This window comes from Ambystoma mexicanum, chromosome 5q (assembly GCF_040938575.1).
Source record: "Ambystoma mexicanum isolate Mex_15411 chromosome 5q, UKY_AmexF1_1, whole genome shotgun sequence".
NCBI classification, from domain to species: domain Eukaryota; kingdom Metazoa; phylum Chordata; class Amphibia; order Caudata; family Ambystomatidae; genus Ambystoma; species Ambystoma mexicanum.
Window position 1 is genome coordinate 527,652,565 of NC_090933.1, and position 18,249 is coordinate 527,670,813.

An 18,249-nucleotide genomic window follows, 5' to 3' on the forward strand; every position below is an offset into this window, starting at 1 on the left:
TCACTCTTCTGCCAGCTCCGACCTGCTCCGATGAAAACGAAATAAAAGAGCAAAGGCTGCGCACTTTGAACCAATTATTCGAAGCATCGTATTGAAATGAAATAAAAGGTTAACAGCCCTGGGTGGCATCAAAGTGGAATTTCCTGAATATGTCACCAATGCCATGCAATGCGCCTGTTGCACAGTATCACGCCTGTTGCCGGCCCTCGCGCGGATGACTCTTTGGGATAGCAGAAAGTGGACGGAAGACTTTTAGGATGATAGTAAAAAAAACAGAAGCGAGCACATGCCTTTATTTGCGACGATTGGTGAGTTTTGAATAAAATAGTGAAAATGAAGAAAAAGCGTCTTGCTGGAGAATGCGGGCATCGATCCCGCTACCTCTCGCATGCTAAGCGAGCGCTCTACCATCTGAGCTAATTCCCCTCCTCCTCGAAGGCTCTCGATACACTGCTTCAGAGCTGAAGCACAGTCTCCGGCTCACACTTGCTTGGCTGTCCAGGGACCTGTAGTGCATAAAGCCCTTTCTCTTCATCTGCCGCAGGGGAAATCACAATCTCACCCCTTTGCCCAAAACAAAATACCTAGAGTGGAGCTACAAGTAAAGCTGCAGATGGCCATCCATTGCAATGAGGATTGGCCAACCAGGTATTAATAGCAGAGTGACTCTACTGCCACGCCCTTTCACGCTGGACCTGTGCTTGTGATCAAGAGGCTGCACGCCAGTCCCATAGACCCGAGAGCCCAATTGAAAAGGTGCTTGCTTCTCACTTTATTTCTCTCGCTATTTCTTGCTGTTTTAGGCCGCTGACACGCCGCCTGCAGCCAAAGGACCAGCGCTGGAGTGCCCTTTGTCATTTTTACCAGCTGGCCATATTTTACAATCGAGCGTCAGAATACCAAACAGGTAAGAGTTAGGTCTGGGAATTGAGTCCACTTTCCATCGTGTGCCCATAAAGCGGAAGTGTCCAGCCGAGTGCAAGCAGGTGCCTTTTGCCCGCGTGTGCTGGGACACTGCAGCTTTGGACGTGAGCCAACTTGCCCTTTTCAGTGGGCCAGTACCCGTGACTCCAGTGAGAGAAGAGGAAAAGAAAGAACTTTCCCCTTCTCTGTCGAGTGGCCCCAGTGGCCTAATGGATAAGGCACTGGCCTCCTAAGCCAGGGATTGTGGGTTCGAGTCCCATTAGGGGTGGTACGTGGCATTTTGTTCACACTTCTGCCAAAGCATGCAAAAGGTTTTTGCGGTAGTAGGGGGTGGGCGCAGGCTAGTACTTTGCTGGGCGCTGTGAAGTCCAGAACGTGCTCTGCTGGTAACAGACTTTAAATGCCGGGAGACTGCAGAGTGTAGCAACCCCTCATGTCAGCGAAGAGACACAGATGAGTGGTAAGAAAGACAGGGAAAATATGCTTTCTGGAATCAGAGCTCCTGCAGACAGGGCTCACTCTTCTGCCAGCTCCGACCTGCTCCGATGAAAACGAAATAAAAGAGCAAAGGCTGCGCACTTTGAACCAATTATTCTAAGCATCGTATTGAAATGAAATAAAAGGTTAACAGCCCTGGGTGGCATCAAAGTGGAATTTCCTGAATATGTCACCAATGCCATGCAATGCGCCTGTTGCACAGTATCACGCCTGTTGCCGGCCCTCGCGCGGATGACTCTTTGGGATAGCAGAAAGTGGACGGAAGACTTTTAGGATGATAGTAAAAAAAACAGAAGCGAGCACATGACTTTATTTGCGACGATTGGTGAGTTTTGAATAAAATAGTGAAAATGAAGAAAAAGCGTCTTGCTGGAGAATGCGGGCATCGATCCCGCTACCTCTCGCATGCTAAGCGAGCGCTCTACCATCTGAGCTAATTCCCCTCCTCCTCGAAGGCTCTCGATACACTGCTTCAGAGCTGAAGCACAGTCTCCGGCTCACACTTGCTTGGCTGTCCAGGGACCTGTAGTGCATAAAGCCCTTTCTCTTCATCTGCCGCAGAGGAAATCACAATCTCACCCCTTTGCCCAAAACAAAATACCTTCAGTGGAGCTACAAGTAAAGCTGCAGATGGCCATCCATTGCAATGAGGATTGGCCAACCAGGTATTAATAGCAGAGTGACTCCACTCCCACGCCCTTTCACGCTGGACCTGCGCTTGTGATCAAGAGGCTGCACGCCAGTCCCATAGACCCGAGAGCCCAATTGAAAAGGTGCTTGCTTCTCACTTTATTTCTCTCGCTATTTCTTGCTGTTTTAGGCCGCTGACACGCCGCCTGCAGCCAAAGGACCAGCGCTGGAGTGCCCTTTGTCATTTTTACCAGCTGGCCATATTTTACAATCGAGCGTCAGAATACCAAACAGGTAAGAGTTAGGTCTGGGAATTGAGTCCACTTTCCATCGTGTGTCCCATAAAGCGGAAGTGTCCAGCCGAGTGCAAGCAGGTGCCTTTTGCCCGCGTGTGCTGGGACACTGCAGCTTTGGACGTGAGCCAACTTGCCCTTTTCAGTGGGCCAGTACCCGTGACTCCAGTGAGAGAAGAGGAAAAGAAAGAACTTTCCCCTTCTCTGTCGAGTTGCCCCAGTGGCCTAATGGATAAGGCACTGGCCTCCTAAGCCAGGGATTGTGGGTTCGAGTCCCATCTGGGGTGGTTCGTGGCATTTTGTTCACACTTCTGCCAAAGCATGCAAAAGGTTTTTGCGGTAGTAGGGGGTGGGCGCAGGCTAGTACTTTGCTGGGCGCTGTGAAGTCCAGAACGTGCTCTGCTGGTAGCAGACTTTAAATGCCGGGAGACTGCAGAGTGTAGCAACCCCTCATGTCAGCGAAGAGACACAGATGAGTGGTAAGAAAGACAGGGAAAATATGCTTTCTGGAATCAGAGCTCCTGCAGACAGGGCTCACTCTTCTGCCAGCTCCGACCTGCTCCGATGAAAACGAAATAAAAGAGCAAAGGCTGCGCACTTTGAACCAATTATTCGAAGCATCGTATTGAAATGAAATAAAAGGTTAACAGCCCTGGGTGGCATCAAAGTGGAATTTCCTGAATATGTCACCAATGCCATGCAATGCGCCTGTTGCACAGTATCACGCCTGTTGCCGGCCCTCGCGCGGATGACTCTTTGGGATAGCAGAAAGTGGACGGAAGACTTTTAGGATGATAGTAAAAAAAACAGAAGCGAGCACATGCCTTTATTTGCGACGATTGGTGAGTTTTGAATAAAATAGTGAAAATGAAGAAAAAGCGTCTTGCTGGAGAATGCGGGCATCGATCCCGCTACCTCTCGCATGCTAAGCGAGCGCTCTACCATCTGAGCTAATTCCCCTCCTCCTCGAAGGCTCTCGATACACTGCTTCAGAGCTGAAGCACAGTCTCCGGCTCACACTTGCTTGGCTGTCCAGGGACCTGTAGTGCATAAAGCCCTTTCTCTTCATCTGCCGCAGAGGAAATCACAATCTCACCCCTTTGCCCAAAACAAAATACCTTCAGTGGAGCTACAAGTAAAGCTGCAGATGGCCATCCATTGCAATGAGGATTGGCCAACCAGGTATTAATAGCAGAGTGACTCTACTGCCACGCCCTTTCACGCTGGACCTGCGCTTGTGATCAAGAGGCTGCACGCCAGTCCCATAGACCCGAGAGCCCAATTGAAAAGGTGCTTGCTTCTCACTTTATTTCTCTCGCTATTTCTTGCTGTTTTAGGCCGCTGACACGCCGCCTGCAGCCAAAGGACCAGCGCTGGAGTGCCCTTTGTCATTTTTACCAGCTGGCCATATTTTACAATCGAGCGTCAGAATACCAAACAGGTAAGAGTTAGGTCTGGGAATTGAGTCCACTTTCCATCGTGTGCCCATAAAGCGGAAGTGTCCAGCCGAGTGCAAGCAGGTGCCTTTTGCCCGCGTGTGCTGGGACACTGCAGCTTTGGACGTGAGCCAACTTGCCCTTTTCAGTGGGCCAGTACCCGTGACTCCAGTGAGAGAAGAGGAAAAGAAAGAACTTTCCCCTTCTCTGTCGAGTGGCCCCAGTGGCCTAATGGATAAGGCACTGGCCTCCTAAGCCAGGGATTGTGGGTTCGAGTCCCATTAGGGGTGGTACGTGGCATTTTGTTCACACTTCTGCCAAAGCATGCAAAAGGTTTTTGCGGTAGTAGGGGGTGGGCGCAGGCTAGTACTTTGCTGGGCGCTGTGAAGTCCAGAACGTGCTCTGCTGGTAGCAGACTTTAAATGCCGGGAGACTGCAGAGTGTAGCAACCCCTCATGTCAGTGAAGAGACACAGATGAGTGGTAAGAAAGACAGGGAAAATATGCTTTCTGGAATCAGAGCTCCTGCAGACAGGGCTCACTCTTCTGCCAGCTCCGACCTGCTCCGATGAAAACGAAATAAAAGAGCAAAGGCTGCGCACTTTGAACCAATTATTCTAAGCATCGTATTGAAATGAAATAAAAGGTTAACAGCCCTGGGTGGCATCAAAGTGGAATTTCCTGAATATGTCACCAATGCCATGCAATGCGCCTGTTGCACAGTATCACGCCTGTTGCCGGCCCTCGCGCGGATGACTCTTTGGGATAGCAGAAAGTGGACGGAAGACTTTTAGGATGATAGTAAAAAAAACAGAAGCGAGCACATGACTTTATTTGCGACGATTGGTGAGTTTTGAATAAAATAGTGAAAATGAAGAAAAAGCGTCTTGCTGGAGAATGCGGGCATCGATCCCGCTACCTCTCGCATGCTAAGCGAGCGCTCTACCATCTGAGCTAATTCCCCTCCTCCTCGAAGGCTCTCGATACACTGCTTCAGAGCTGAAGCACAGTCTCCGGCTCACACTTGCTTGGCTGTCCAGGGACCTGTAGTGCATAAAGCCCTTTCTCTTCATCTGCCGCAGAGGAAATCACAATCTCACCCCTTTGCCCAAAACAAAATACCTTCAGTGGAGCTACAAGTAAAGCTGCAGATGGCCATCCATTGCAATGAGGATTGGCCAACCAGGTATTAATAGCAGAGTGACTCCACTCCCACGCCCTTTCACGCTGGACCTGCGCTTGTGATCAAGAGGCTGCACGCCAGTCCCATAGACCCGAGAGCCCAATTGAAAAGGTGCTTGCTTCTCACTTTATTTCTCTCGCTATTTCTTGCTGTTTTAGGCCGCTGACACGCCGCCTGCAGCCAAAGGACCAGCGCTGGAGTGCCCTTTGTCATTTTTACCAGCTGGCCATATTTTACAATCGAGCGTCAGAATACCAAACAGGTAAGAGTTAGGTCTGGGAATTGAGTCCACTTTCCATCGTGTGTCCCATAAAGCGGAAGTGTCCAGCCGAGTGCAAGCAGGTGCCTTTTGCCCGCGTGTGCTGGGACACTGCAGCTTTGGACGTGAGCCAACTTGCCCTTTTCAGTGGGCCAGTACCCGTGACTCCAGTGAGAGAAGAGGAAAAGAAAGAACTTTCCCCTTCTCTGTCGAGTTGCCCCAGTGGCCTAATGGATAAGGCACTGGCCTCCTAAGCCAGGGATTGTGGGTTCGAGTCCCATCTGGGGTGGTTCGTGGCATTTTGTTCACACTTCTGCCAAAGCATGCAAAAGGTTTTTGCGGTAGTAGGGGGTGGGCGCAGGCTAGTACTTTGCTGGGCGCTGTGAAGTCCAGAACGTGCTCTGCTGGTAGCAGACTTTAAATGCCGGGAGACTGCAGAGTGTAGCAACCCCTCATGTCAGCGAAGAGACACAGATGAGTGGTAAGAAAGACAGGGAAAATATGCTTTCTGGAATCAGAGCTCCTGCAGACAGGGCTCACTCTTCTGCCAGCTCCGACCTGCTCCGATGAAAACGAAATAAAAGAGCAAAGGCTGCGCACTTTGAACCAATTATTCGAAGCATCGTATTGAAATGAAATAAAAGGTTAACAGCCCTGGGTGGCATCAAAGTGGAATTTCCTGAATATGTCACCAATGCCATGCAATGCGCCTGTTGCACAGTATCACGCCTGTTGCCGGCCCTCGCGCGGATGACTCTTTGGGATAGCAGAAAGTGGACGGAAGACTTTTAGGATGATAGTAAAAAAAACAGAAGCGAGCACATGACTTTATTTGCGACGATTGGTGAGTTTTGAATAAAATAGTGAAAATGAAGAAAAAGCGTCTTGCTGGAGAATGCGGGCATCGATCCCGCTACCTCTCGCATGCTAAGCGAGCGCTCTACCATCTGAGCTAATTCCCCTCCTCCTCGAAGGCTCTCGATACACTGCTTCAGAGCTGAAGCACAGTCTCCGGCTCACACTTGCTTGGCTGTCCAGGGACCTGTAGTGCATAAAGCCCTTTCTCTTCATCTGCCGCAGAGGAAATCACAATCTCACCCCTTTGCCCAAAACAAAATACCTTCAGTGGAGCTACAAGTAAAGCTGCAGATGGCCATCCATTGCAATGAGGATTGGCCAACCAGGTATTAATAGCAGAGTGACTCCACTCCCACGCCCTTTCACGCTGGACCTGCGCTTGTGATCAAGAGGCTGCACGCCAGTCCCATAGACCCGAGAGCCCAATTGAAAAGGTGCTTGCTTCTCACTTTATTTCTCTCGCTATTTCTTGCTGTTTTAGGCCGCTGACACGCCGCCTGCAGCCAAAGGACCAGCGCTGGAGTGCCCTTTGTCATTTTTACCAGCTGGCCATATTTTACAATCGAGCGTCAGAATACCAAACAGGTAAGAGTTAGGTCTGGGAATTGAGTCCACTTTCCATCGTGTGTCCCATAAAGCGGAAGTGTCCAGCCGAGTGCAAGCAGGTGCCTTTTGCCCGCGTGTGCTGGGACACTGCAGCTTTGGACGTGAGCCAACTTGCCCTTTTCAGTGGGCCAGTACCCGTGACTCCAGTGAGAGAAGAGGAAAAGAAAGAACTTTCCCCTTCTCTGTCGAGTTGCCCCAGTGGCCTAATGGATAAGGCACTGGCCTCCTAAGCCAGGGATTGTGGGTTCGAGTCCCATCTGGGGTGGTTCGTGGCATTTTGTTCACACTTCTGCCAAAGCATGCAAAAGGTTTTTGCGGTAGTAGGGGGTGGGCGCAGGCTAGTACTTTGCTGGGCGCTGTGAAGTCCAGAACGTGCTCTGCTGGTAGCAGACTTTAAATGCCGGGAGACTGCAGAGTGTAGCAACCCCTCATGTCAGCGAAGAGACACAGATGAGTGGTAAGAAAGACAGGGAAAATATGCTTTCTGGAATCAGAGCTCCTGCAGACAGGGCTCACTCTTCTGCCAGCTCCGACCTGCTCCGATGAAAACGAAATAAAAGAGCAAAGGCTGCGCACTTTGAACCAATTATTCGAAGCATCGTATTGAAATGAAATAAAAGGTTAACAGCCCTGGGTGGCATCAAAGTGGAATTTCCTGAATATGTCACCAATGCCATGCAATGCGCCTGTTGCACAGTATCACGCCTGTTGCCGGCCCTCGCGCGGATGACTCTTTGGGATAGCAGAAAGTGGACGGAAGACTTTTAGGATGATAGTAAAAAAAACAGAAGCGAGCACATGACTTTATTTGCGACGATTGGTGAGTTTTGAATAAAATAGTGAAAATGAAGAAAAAGCGTCTTGCTGGAGAATGCGGGCATCGATCCCGCTACCTCTCGCATGCTAAGCGAGCGCTCTACCATCTGAGCTAATTCCCCTCCTCCTCGAAGGCTCTCGATACACTGCTTCAGAGCTGAAGCACAGTCTCCGGCTCACACTTGCTTGGCTGTCCAGGGACCTGTAGTGCATAAAGCCCTTTCTCTTCATCTGCCGCAGAGGAAATCACAATCTCACCCCTTTGCCCAAAACAAAATACCTTCAGTGGAGCTACAAGTAAAGCTGCAGATGGCCATCCATTGCAATGAGGATTGGCCAACCAGGTATTAATAGCAGAGTGACTCCACTCCCACGCCCTTTCACGCTGGACCTGCGCTTGTGATCAAGAGGCTGCACGCCAGTCCCATAGACCCGAGAGCCCAATTGAAAAGGTGCTTGCTTCTCACTTTATTTCTCTCGCTATTTCTTGCTGTTTTAGGCCGCTGACACGCCGCCTGCAGCCAAAGGACCAGCGCTGGAGTGCCCTTTGTCATTTTTACCAGCTGGCCATATTTTACAATCGAGCGTCAGAATACCAAACAGGTAAGAGTTAGGTCTGGGAATTGAGTCCACTTTCCATCGTGTGTCCCATAAAGCGGAAGTGTCCAGCCGAGTGCAAGCAGGTGCCTTTTGCCCGCGTGTGCTGGGACACTGCAGCTTTGGACGTGACCCAACTTGCCCTTTTCAGTGGGCCAGTACCCGTGACTCCAGTGAGAGAAGAGGAAAAGAAAGAACTTTCCCCTTCTCTGTCGAGTGGCCCCAGTGGCCTAATGGATAAGGCACTGGCCTCCTAAGCCAGGGATTGTGGGTTCGAGTCCCATCTGGGGTGGTTCGTGGCATTTTGTTCACACTTCTGCCAAAGCATGCAAAAGGTTTTTGCGGTAGTAGGGGGTGGGCGCAGGCTAGTACTTTGCTGGGCGCTGTGAAGTCCAGAACGTGCTCTGCTGGTAGCAGACTTTAAATGCCGGGAGACTGCAGAGTGTAGCAACCCCTCATGTCAGCGAAGAGACACAGATGAGTGGTAAGAAAGACAGGGAAAATATGCTTTCTGGAATCAGAGCTCCTGCAGACAGGGCTCACTCTTCTGCCAGCTCCGACCTGCTCCGATGAAAACGAAATAAAAGAGCAAAGGCTGCGCACTTTGAACCAATTATTCGAAGCATCGTATTGAAATGAAATAAAAGGTTAACAGCCCTGGGTGGCATCAAAGTGGAATTTCCTGAATATGTCACCAATGCCATGCAATGCGCCTGTTGCACAGTATCACGCCTGTTGCCGGCCCTCGCGCGGATGACTCTTTGGGATAGCAGAAAGTGGACGGAAGACTTTTAGGATGATAGTAAAAAAAACAGAAGCGAGCACATGACTTTATTTGCGACGATTGGTGAGTTTTGAATAAAATAGTGAAAATGAAGAAAAAGCGTCTTGCTGGAGAATGCGGGCATCGATCCCGCTACCTCTCGCATGCTAAGCGAGCGCTCTACCATCTGAGCTAATTCCCCTCCTCCTCGAAGGCTCTCGATACACTGCTTCAGAGCTGAAGCACAGTCTCCGGCTCACACTTGCTTGGCTGTCCAGGGACCTGTAGTGCATAAAGCCCTTTCTCTTCATCTGCCGCAGAGGAAATCACAATCTCACCCCTTTGCCCAAAACAAAATACCTTCAGTGGAGCTACAAGTAAAGCTGCAGATGGCCATCCATTGCAATGAGGATTGGCCAACCAGGTATTAATAGCAGAGTGACTCCACTCCCACGCCCTTTCACGCTGGACCTGCGCTTGTGATCAAGAGGCTGCACGCCAGTCCCATAGACCCGAGAGCCCAATTGAAAAGGTGCTTGCTTCTCACTTTATTTCTCTCGCTATTTCTTGCTGTTTTAGGCCGCTGACACGCCGCCTGCAGCCAAAGGACCAGCGCTGGAGTGCCCTTTGTCATTTTTACCAGCTGGCCATATTTTACAATCGAGCGTCAGAATACCAAACAGGTAAGAGTTAGGTCTGGGAATTGAGTCCACTTTCCATCGTGTGTCCCATAAAGCGGAAGTGTCCAGCCGAGTGCAAGCAGGTGCCTTTTGCCCGCGTGTGCTGGGACACTGCAGCTTTGGACGTGAGCCAACTTGCCCTTTTCAGTGGGCCAGTACCCGTGACTCCAGTGAGAGAAGAGGAAAAGAAAGAACTTTCCCCTTCTCTGTCGAGTTGCCCCAGTGGCCTAATGGATAAGGCACTGGCCTCCTAAGCCAGGGATTGTGGGTTCGAGTCCCATCTGGGGTGGTTCGTGGCATTTTGTTCACACTTCTGCCAAAGCATGCAAAAGGTTTTTGCGGTAGTAGGGGGTGGGCGCAGGCTAGTACTTTGCTGGGCGCTGTGAAGTCCAGAACGTGCTCTGCTGGTAGCAGACTTTAAATGCCGGGAGACTGCAGAGTGTAGCAACCCCTCATGTCAGCGAAGAGACACAGATGAGTGGTAAGAAAGACAGGGAAAATATGCTTTCTGGAATCAGAGCTCCTGCAGACAGGGCTCACTCTTCTGCCAGCTCCGACCTGCTCCGATGAAAACGAAATAAAAGAGCAAAGGCTGCGCACTTTGAACCAATTATTCGAAGCATCGTATTGAAATGAAATAAAAGGTTAACAGCCCTGGGTGGCATCAAAGTGGAATTTCCTGAATATGTCACCAATGCCATGCAATGCGCCTGTTGCACAGTATCACGCCTGTTGCCGGCCCTCGCGCGGATGACTCTTTGGGATAGCAGAAAGTGGACGGAAGACTTTTAGGATGATAGTAAAAAAAACAGAAGCGAGCACATGACTTTATTTGCGACGATTGGTGAGTTTTGAATAAAATAGTGAAAATGAAGAAAAAGCGTCTTGCTGGAGAATGCGGGCATCGATCCCGCTACCTCTCGCATGCTAAGCGAGCGCTCTACCATCTGAGCTAATTCCCCTCCTCCTCGAAGGCTCTCGATACACTGCTTCAGAGCTGAAGCACAGTCTCCGGCTCACACTTGCTTGGCTGTCCAGGGACCTGTAGTGCATAAAGCCCTTTCTCTTCATCTGCCGCAGAGGAAATCACAATCTCACCCCTTTGCCCAAAACAAAATACCTTCAGTGGAGCTACAAGTAAAGCTGCAGATGGCCATCCATTGCAATGAGGATTGGCCAACCAGGTATTAATAGCAGAGTGACTCCACTCCCACGCCCTTTCACGCTGGACCTGCGCTTGTGATCAAGAGGCTGCACGCCAGTCCCATAGACCCGAGAGCCCAATTGAAAAGGTGCTTGCTTCTCACTTTATTTCTCTCGCTATTTCTTGCTGTTTTAGGCCGCTGACACGCCGCCTGCAGCCAAAGGACCAGCGCTGGAGTGCCCTTTGTCATTTTTACCAGCTGGCCATATTTTACAATCGAGCGTCAGAATACCAAACAGGTAAGAGTTAGGTCTGGGAATTGAGTCCACTTTCCATCGTGTGTCCCATAAAGCGGAAGTGTCCAGCCGAGTGCAAGCAGGTGCCTTTTGCCCGCGTGTGCTGGGACACTGCAGCTTTGGACGTGAGCCAACTTGCCCTTTTCAGTGGGCCAGTACCCGTGACTCCAGTGAGAGAAGAGGAAAAGAAAGAACTTTCCCCTTCTCTGTCGAGTTGCCCCAGTGGCCTAATGGATAAGGCACTGGCCTCCTAAGCCAGGGATTGTGGGTTCGAGTCCCATCTGGGGTGGTTCGTGGCATTTTGTTCACACTTCTGCCAAAGCATGCAAAAGGTTTTTGCGGTAGTAGGGGGTGGGCGCAGGCTAGTACTTTGCTGGGCGCTGTGAAGTCCAGAACGTGCTCTGCTGGTAGCAGACTTTAAATGCCGGGAGACTGCAGAGTGTAGCAACCCCTCATGTCAGCGAAGAGACGCAGATGAGTGGTAAGAAAGACAGGGAAAATATGCTTTCTGGAATCAGAGCTCCTGCAGACAGGGCTCACTCTTCTGCCAGCTCCGACCTACTCCGATGAAAACGAAATAAAAGAGCAAAGGCTGCGCACTTTGAACCAATTATTCTAAGCATCGTATTGAAATGAAATAAAAGGTTAACAGCCCTGGGTGGCATCAAAGTGGAATTTCCTGAATATGTCACCAATGCCATGCAATGCGCCTGTTGCACAGTATCACGCCTGTTGCCGGCCCTCGCGCGGATGACTATTTGGGATAGCAGAAAGTGGACGGAAGACTTTTAGGATGATAGTAAAAAAAACAGAAGCGAGCACATGCCTTTATTTGCGACGATTGGTGAGTTTTGAATAAAATAGTGAAAATGAAGAAAAAGCGTCTTGCTGGAGAATGCGGGCATCGATCCCGCTACCTCTCGCATGCGAAGCGAGCGCTCTACCATCTGAGCTAATTCCCCTCCTCCTCGAAGGCTCTCGATACACTGCTTCAGAGCTGAAGCACAGTCTCCGGCTCACACTTGCTTGGCTGTCCAGGGACCTGTAGTGCATAAAGCCCTTTCTCTTCATCTGCCGCAGAGGAAATCACAATCTCACCCCTTTGCCCAAAACAAAATACCTTCAGTGGAGCTACAAGTAAAGCTGCAGATGGCCATCCATTGCAATGAGGATTGGCCAACCAGGTATTAATAGCAGAGTGACTCTACTGCCACGCCCTTTCACGCTGGACCTGCGCTTGTGATCAAGAGGCTGCACGCCAGTCCCATAGACCCGAGAGCCCAATTGAAAAGGTGCTTGCTTCTCACTTTATTTCTCTCGCTATTTCTTGCTGTTTTAGGCCGCTGACACGCCGCCTGCAGCCAAAGGACCAGCGCTGGAGTGCCCTTTGTCATTTTTACCAGCTGGCCATATTTTACAATCGAGCGTCAGAATACCAAACAGGTAAGAGTTAGGTCTGGGAATTGAGTCCACTTTCCATCGTGTGCCCATAAAGCGGAAGTGTCCAGCCGAGTGCAAGCAGGTGCCTTTTGCCCGCGTGTGCTGGGACACTGCAGCTTTGGACGTGAGCCAACTTGCCCTTTTCAGTGGGCCAGTACCCGTGACTCCAGTGAGAGAAGAGGAAAAGAAAGAACTTTCCCCTTCTCTGTCGAGTGGCCCCAGTGGCCTAATGGATAAGGCACTGGCCTCCTAAGCCAGGGATTGTGGGTTCGAGTCCCATTAGGGGTGGTACGTGGCATTTTGTTCACACTTCTGCCAAAGCATGCAAAAGGTTTTTGCGGTAGTAGGGGGTGGGCGCAGGCTAGTACTTTGCTGGGCGCTGTGAAGTCCAGAACGTGCTCTGCTGGTAGCAGACTTTAAATGCCGGGAGACTGCAGAGTGTAGCAACCCCTCATGTCAGCGAAGAGACACAGATGAGTGGTAAGAAAGACAGGGAAAATATGCTTTCTGGAATCAGAGCTCCTGCAGACAGGGCTCACTCTTCTGCCAGCTCCGACCTGCTCCGATGAAAACGAAATAAAAGAGCAAAGGCTGCGCACTTTGAACCAATTATTCTAAGCATCGTATTGAAATGAAATAAAAGGTTAACAGCCCTGGGTGGCATCAAAGTGGAATTTCCTGAATATGTCACCAATGCCATGCAATGCGCCTGTTGCACAGTATCACGCCTGTTGCCGGCCCTCGCGCGGATGACTCTTTGGGATAGCAGAAAGTGGACGGAAGACTTTTAGGATGATAGTAAAAAAAACAGAAGCGAGCACATGACTTTATTTGCGACGATTGGTGAGTTTTGAATAAAATAGTGAAAATGAAGAAAAAGCGTCTTGCTGGAGAATGCGGGCATCGATCCCGCTACCTCTCGCATGCTAAGCGAGCGCTCTACCATCTGAGCTAATTCCCCTCCTCCTCGAAGGCTCTCGATACACTGCTTCAGAGCTGAAGCACAGTCTCCGGCTCACACTTGCTTGGCTGTCCAGGGACCTGTAGTGCATAAAGCCCTTTCTCTTCATCTGCCGCAGAGGAAATCACAATCTCACCCCTTTGCCCAAAACAAAATACCTTCAGTGGAGCTACAAGTAAAGCTGCAGATGGCCATCCATTGCAATGAGGATTGGCCAACCAGGTATTAATAGCAGAGTGACTCCACTCCCACGCCCTTTCACGCTGGACCTGCGCTTGTGATCAAGAGGCTGCACGCCAGTCCCATAGACCCGAGAGCCCAATTGAAAAGGTGCTTGCTTCTCACTTTATTTCTCTCGCTATTTCTTGCTGTTTTAGGCCGCTGACACGCCGCCTGCAGCCAAAGGACCAGCGCTGGAGTGCCCTTTGTCATTTTTACCAGCTGGCCATATTTTACAATCGAGCGTCAGAATACCAAACAGGTAAGAGTTAGGTCTGGGAATTGAGTCCACTTTCCATCGTGTGTCCCATAAAGCGGAAGTGTCCAGCCGAGTGCAAGCAGGTGCCTTTTGCCCGCGTGTGCTGGGACACTGCAGCTTTGGACGTGAGCCAACTTGCCCTTTTCAGTGGGCCAGTACCCGTGACTCCAGTGAGAGAAGAGGAAAAGAAAGAACTTTCCCCTTCTCTGTCGAGTTGCCCCAGTGGCCTAATGGATAAGGCACTGGCCTCCTAAGCCAGGGATTGTGGGTTCGAGTCCCATCTGGGGTGGTTCGTGGCATTTTGTTCACACTTCTGCCAAAGCATGCAAAAGGTTTTTGCGGTAGTAGGGGGTGGGCGCAGGCTAGTACTTTGCTGGGCGCTGTGAAGTCCAGAACGTGCTCTGCTGGTAGCAGACTTTAAATGCCGGGAGACTGCAGAGTGTAGCAACCCCTCATGTCAGCGAAGAGACACAGATGAGTGGTAAGAAAGACAGGGAAAATATGCTTTCTGGAATCAGAGCTCCTGCAGACAGGGCTCACTCTTCTGCCAGCTCCGACCTGCTCCGATGAAAACGAAATAAAAGAGCAAAGGCTGCGCACTTTGAACCAATTATTCGAAGCATCGTATTGAAATGAAATAAAAGGTTAACAGCCCTGGGTGGCATCAAAGTGGAATTTCCTGAATATGTCACCAATGCCATGCAATGCGCCTGTTGCACAGTATCACGCCTGTTGCCGGCCCTCGCGCGGATGACTCTTTGGGATAGCAGAAAGTGGACGGAAGACTTTTAGGATGATAGTAAAAAAAACAGAAGCGAGCACATGCCTTTATTTGCGACGATTGGTGAGTTTTGAATAAAATAGTGAAAATGAAGAAAAAGCGTCTTGCTGGAGAATGCGGGCATCGATCCCGCTACCTCTCGCATGCTAAGCGAGCGCTCTACCATCTGAGCTAATTCCCCTCCTCCTCGAAGGCTCTCGATACACTGCTTCAGAGCTGAAGCACAGTCTCCGGCTCACACTTGCTTGGCTGTCCAGGGACCTGTAGTGCATAAAGCCCTTTCTCTTCATCTGCCGCAGGGGAAATCACAATCTCACCCCTTTGCCCAAAACAAAATACCTAGAGTGGAGCTACAAGTAAAGCTGCAGATGGCCATCCATTGCAATGAGGATTGGCCAACCAGGTATTAATAGCAGAGTGACTCTACTGCCACGCCCTTTCACGCTGGACCTGTGCTTGTGATCAAGAGGCTGCACGCCAGTCCCATAGACCCGAGAGCCCAATTGAAAAGGTGCTTGCTTCTCACTTTATTTCTCTCGCTATTTCTTGCTGTTTTAGGCCGCTGACACGCCGCCTGCAGCCAAAGGACCAGCGCTGGAGTGCCCTTTGTCATTTTTACCAGCTGGCCATATTTTACAATCGAGCGTCAGAATACCAAACAGGTAAGAGTTAGGTCTGGGAATTGAGTCCACTTTCCATCGTGTGCCCATAAAGCGGAAGTGTCCAGCCGAGTGCAAGCAGGTGCCTTTTGCCCGCGTGTGCTGGGACACTGCAGCTTTGGACGTGAGCCAACTTGCCCTTTTCAGTGGGCCAGTACCCGTGACTCCAGTGAGAGAAGAGGAAAAGAAAGAACTTTCCCCTTCTCTGTCGAGTGGCCCCAGTGGCCTAATGGATAAGGCACTGGCCTCCTAAGCCAGGGATTGTGGGTTCGAGTCCCATTAGGGGTGGTACGTGGCATTTTGTTCACACTTCTGCCAAAGCATGCAAAAGGTTTTTGCGGTAGTAGGGGGTGGGCGCAGGCTAGTACTTTGCTGGGCGCTGTGAAGTCCAGAACGTGCTCTGCTGGTAACAGACTTTAAATGCCGGGAGACTGCAGAGTGTAGCAACCCCTCATGTCAGCGAAGAGACACAGATGAGTGGTAAGAAAGACAGGGAAAATATGCTTTCTGGAATCAGAGCTCCTGCAGACAGGGCTCACTCTTCTGCCAGCTCCGACCTGCTCCGATGAAAACGAAATAAAAGAGCAAAGGCTGCGCACTTTGAACCAATTATTCTAAGCATCGTATTGAAATGAAATAAAAGGTTAACAGCCCTGGGTGGCATCAAAGTGGAATTTCCTGAATATGTCACCAATGCCATGCAATGCGCCTGTTGCACAGTATCACGCCTGTTGCCGGCCCTCGCGCGGATGACTCTTTGGGATAGCAGAAAGTGGACGGAAGACTTTTAGGATGATAGTAAAAAAAACAGAAGCGAGCACATGACTTTATTTGCGACGATTGGTGAGTTTTGAATAAAATAGTGAAAATGAAGAAAAAGCGTCTTGCTGGAGAATGCGGGCATCGATCCCGCTACCTCTCGCATGCTAAGCGAGCGCTCTACCATCTGAGCTAATTCCCCTCCTCCTCGAAGGCTCTCGATACACTGCTTCAGAGCTGAAGCACAGTCTCCGGCTCACACTTGCTTGGCTGTCCAGGGACCTGTAGTGCATAAAGCCCTTTCTCTTCATCTGCCGCAGAGGAAATCACAATCTCACCCCTTTGCCCAAAACAAAATACCTTCAGTGGAGCTACAAGTAAAGCTGCAGATGGCCATCCATTGCAATGAGGATTGGCCAACCAGGTATTAATAGCAGAGTGACTCCACTCCCACGCCCTTTCACGCTGGACCTGCGCTTGTGATCAAGAGGCTGCACGCCAGTCCCATAGACCCGAGAGCCCAATTGAAAAGGTGCTTGCTTCTCACTTTATTTCTCTCGCTATTTCTTGCTGTTTTAGGCCGCTGACACGCCGCCTGCAGCCAAAGGACCAGCGCTGGAGTGCCCTTTGTCATTTTTACCAGCTGGCCATATTTTACAATCGAGCGTCAGAATACCAAACAGGTAAGAGTTAGGTCTGGGAATTGAGTCCACTTTCCATCGTGTGTCCCATAAAGCGGAAGTGTCCAGCCGAGTGCAAGCAGGTGCCTTTTGCCCGCGTGTGCTGGGACACTGCAGCTTTGGACGTGAGCCAACTTGCCCTTTTCAGTGGGCCAGTACCCGTGACTCCAGTGAGAGAAGAGGAAAAGAAAGAACTTTCCCCTTCTCTGTCGAGTTGCCCCAGTGGCCTAATGGATAAGGCACTGGCCTCCTAAGCCAGGGATTGTGGGTTCGAGTCCCATCTGGGGTGGTTCGTGGCATTTTGTTCACACTTCTGCCAAAGCATGCAAAAGGTTTTTGCGGTAGTAGGGGGTGGGCGCAGGCTAGTACTTTGCTGGGCGCTGTGAAGTCCAGAACGTGCTCTGCTGGTAGCAGACTTTAAATGCCGGGAGACTGCAGAGTGTAGCAACCCCTCATGTCAGCGAAGAGACACAGATGAGTGGTAAGAAAGACAGGGAAAATATGCTTTCTGGAATCAGAGCTCCTGCAGACAGGGCTCACTCTTCTGCCAGCTCCGACCTGCTCCGATGAAAACGAAATAAAAGAGCAAAGGCTGCGCACTTTGAACCAATTATTCGAAGCATCGTATTGAAATGAAATAAAAGGTTAACAGCCCTGGGTGGCATCAAAGTGGAATTTCCTGAATATGTCACCAATGCCATGCAATGCGCCTGTTGCACAGTATCACGCCTGTTGCCGGCCCTCGCGCGGATGACTCTTTGGGATAGCAGAAAGTGGACAGAAGACTTTTAGGATGATAGTAAAAAAAACAGAAGCGAGCACATGCCTTTATTTGCGACGATTGGTGAGTTTTGAATAAAATAGTGAAAATGAAGAAAAAGCGTCTTGCTGGAGAATGCGGGCATCGATCCCGCTACCTCTCGCATGCTAAGCGAGCGCTCTACCATCTGAGCTAATTCCCCTCCTCCTCGAAGGCTCTCGATACACTGCTTCAGAGCTGAAGCACAGTCTCCGGCTCACACTTGCTTGGCTGTCCAGGGACCTGTAGTGCATAAAGCCCTTTCTCTTCATCTGCCGCAGAGGAAATCACAATCTCACCCCTTTGCCCAAAACAAAATACCTTCAGTGGAGCTACAAGTAAAGCTGCAGATGGCCATCCATTGCAATGAGGATTGGCCAACCAGGTATTAATAGCAGAGTGACTCTACTGCCACGCCCTTTCACGCTGGACCTGCGCTTGTGATCAAGAGGCTGCACGCCAGTCCCATAGACCCGAGAGCCCAATTGAAAAGGTGCTTGCTTCTCACTTTATTTCTCTCGCTATTTCTTGCTGTTTTAGGCCGCTGACACGCCGCCTGCAGCCAAAGGACCAGCGCTGGAGTGCCCTTTGTCATTTTTACCAGCTGGCCATATTTTACAATCGAGCGTCAGAATACCAAACAGGTAAGAGTTAGGTCTGGGAATTGAGTCCACTTTCCATCGTGTGCCCATAAAGCGGAAGTGTCCAGC

The 18,249-nt window shown here is 50.4% G+C and overlaps 25 non-coding genes across 25 annotated transcripts; 12 read left to right on the forward strand and 13 right to left on the reverse strand.

Annotated features, from left to right (window-relative positions):
- Positions 1-353: 353 nt before the first annotated feature.
- On the reverse strand, positions 354-426 carry TRNAA-AGC (transfer RNA alanine (anticodon AGC)). Its single transcript has one exon. It is a non-coding gene; the product is annotated as a tRNA-Ala (tRNA).
- A 693-nt stretch (positions 427-1,119) lies between these two features.
- TRNAR-CCU (transfer RNA arginine (anticodon CCU)) lies at positions 1,120-1,192 on the forward strand. Its single transcript has one exon. It is a non-coding gene; the product is annotated as a tRNA-Arg (tRNA).
- A 600-nt stretch (positions 1,193-1,792) lies between these two features.
- TRNAA-AGC (transfer RNA alanine (anticodon AGC)) lies at positions 1,793-1,865 on the reverse strand. Its single transcript has one exon. It is a non-coding gene; the product is annotated as a tRNA-Ala (tRNA).
- A 694-nt stretch (positions 1,866-2,559) lies between these two features.
- TRNAR-CCU (transfer RNA arginine (anticodon CCU)) lies at positions 2,560-2,632 on the forward strand. The gene has a single exon. It is a non-coding gene; the product is annotated as a tRNA-Arg (tRNA).
- Positions 2,633-3,232: 600 nt separating this feature from the next.
- Positions 3,233-3,305, reverse strand: TRNAA-AGC (transfer RNA alanine (anticodon AGC)). Its single transcript has one exon. It is a non-coding gene; the product is annotated as a tRNA-Ala (tRNA).
- Positions 3,306-3,998: 693 nt separating this feature from the next.
- On the forward strand, positions 3,999-4,071 carry TRNAR-CCU (transfer RNA arginine (anticodon CCU)). The gene has a single exon. It is a non-coding gene; the product is annotated as a tRNA-Arg (tRNA).
- Positions 4,072-4,671: 600 nt separating this feature from the next.
- On the reverse strand, positions 4,672-4,744 carry TRNAA-AGC (transfer RNA alanine (anticodon AGC)). The gene has a single exon. It is a non-coding gene; the product is annotated as a tRNA-Ala (tRNA).
- A 694-nt stretch (positions 4,745-5,438) lies between these two features.
- On the forward strand, positions 5,439-5,511 carry TRNAR-CCU (transfer RNA arginine (anticodon CCU)). The gene has a single exon. It is a non-coding gene; the product is annotated as a tRNA-Arg (tRNA).
- Positions 5,512-6,111: 600 nt separating this feature from the next.
- On the reverse strand, positions 6,112-6,184 carry TRNAA-AGC (transfer RNA alanine (anticodon AGC)). The gene has a single exon. It is a non-coding gene; the product is annotated as a tRNA-Ala (tRNA).
- Positions 6,185-6,878: 694 nt separating this feature from the next.
- TRNAR-CCU (transfer RNA arginine (anticodon CCU)) lies at positions 6,879-6,951 on the forward strand. Its single transcript has one exon. It is a non-coding gene; the product is annotated as a tRNA-Arg (tRNA).
- Positions 6,952-7,551: 600 nt separating this feature from the next.
- On the reverse strand, positions 7,552-7,624 carry TRNAA-AGC (transfer RNA alanine (anticodon AGC)). The gene has a single exon. It is a non-coding gene; the product is annotated as a tRNA-Ala (tRNA).
- Positions 7,625-8,318: 694 nt separating this feature from the next.
- On the forward strand, positions 8,319-8,391 carry TRNAR-CCU (transfer RNA arginine (anticodon CCU)). The gene has a single exon. It is a non-coding gene; the product is annotated as a tRNA-Arg (tRNA).
- Positions 8,392-8,991: 600 nt separating this feature from the next.
- Positions 8,992-9,064, reverse strand: TRNAA-AGC (transfer RNA alanine (anticodon AGC)). Its single transcript has one exon. It is a non-coding gene; the product is annotated as a tRNA-Ala (tRNA).
- A 694-nt stretch (positions 9,065-9,758) lies between these two features.
- On the forward strand, positions 9,759-9,831 carry TRNAR-CCU (transfer RNA arginine (anticodon CCU)). The gene has a single exon. It is a non-coding gene; the product is annotated as a tRNA-Arg (tRNA).
- A 600-nt stretch (positions 9,832-10,431) lies between these two features.
- Positions 10,432-10,504, reverse strand: TRNAA-AGC (transfer RNA alanine (anticodon AGC)). The gene has a single exon. It is a non-coding gene; the product is annotated as a tRNA-Ala (tRNA).
- Positions 10,505-11,198: 694 nt separating this feature from the next.
- TRNAR-CCU (transfer RNA arginine (anticodon CCU)) lies at positions 11,199-11,271 on the forward strand. Its single transcript has one exon. It is a non-coding gene; the product is annotated as a tRNA-Arg (tRNA).
- Positions 11,272-11,871: 600 nt separating this feature from the next.
- On the reverse strand, positions 11,872-11,944 carry TRNAA-CGC (transfer RNA alanine (anticodon CGC)). Its single transcript has one exon. It is a non-coding gene; the product is annotated as a tRNA-Ala (tRNA).
- Positions 11,945-12,637: 693 nt separating this feature from the next.
- Positions 12,638-12,710, forward strand: TRNAR-CCU (transfer RNA arginine (anticodon CCU)). Its single transcript has one exon. It is a non-coding gene; the product is annotated as a tRNA-Arg (tRNA).
- A 600-nt stretch (positions 12,711-13,310) lies between these two features.
- TRNAA-AGC (transfer RNA alanine (anticodon AGC)) lies at positions 13,311-13,383 on the reverse strand. The gene has a single exon. It is a non-coding gene; the product is annotated as a tRNA-Ala (tRNA).
- Positions 13,384-14,077: 694 nt separating this feature from the next.
- TRNAR-CCU (transfer RNA arginine (anticodon CCU)) lies at positions 14,078-14,150 on the forward strand. The gene has a single exon. It is a non-coding gene; the product is annotated as a tRNA-Arg (tRNA).
- A 600-nt stretch (positions 14,151-14,750) lies between these two features.
- Positions 14,751-14,823, reverse strand: TRNAA-AGC (transfer RNA alanine (anticodon AGC)). The gene has a single exon. It is a non-coding gene; the product is annotated as a tRNA-Ala (tRNA).
- A 693-nt stretch (positions 14,824-15,516) lies between these two features.
- On the forward strand, positions 15,517-15,589 carry TRNAR-CCU (transfer RNA arginine (anticodon CCU)). The gene has a single exon. It is a non-coding gene; the product is annotated as a tRNA-Arg (tRNA).
- A 600-nt stretch (positions 15,590-16,189) lies between these two features.
- Positions 16,190-16,262, reverse strand: TRNAA-AGC (transfer RNA alanine (anticodon AGC)). The gene has a single exon. It is a non-coding gene; the product is annotated as a tRNA-Ala (tRNA).
- Positions 16,263-16,956: 694 nt separating this feature from the next.
- TRNAR-CCU (transfer RNA arginine (anticodon CCU)) lies at positions 16,957-17,029 on the forward strand. Its single transcript has one exon. It is a non-coding gene; the product is annotated as a tRNA-Arg (tRNA).
- Positions 17,030-17,629: 600 nt separating this feature from the next.
- On the reverse strand, positions 17,630-17,702 carry TRNAA-AGC (transfer RNA alanine (anticodon AGC)). The gene has a single exon. It is a non-coding gene; the product is annotated as a tRNA-Ala (tRNA).
- Positions 17,703-18,249: the final 547 nt, after the last annotated feature.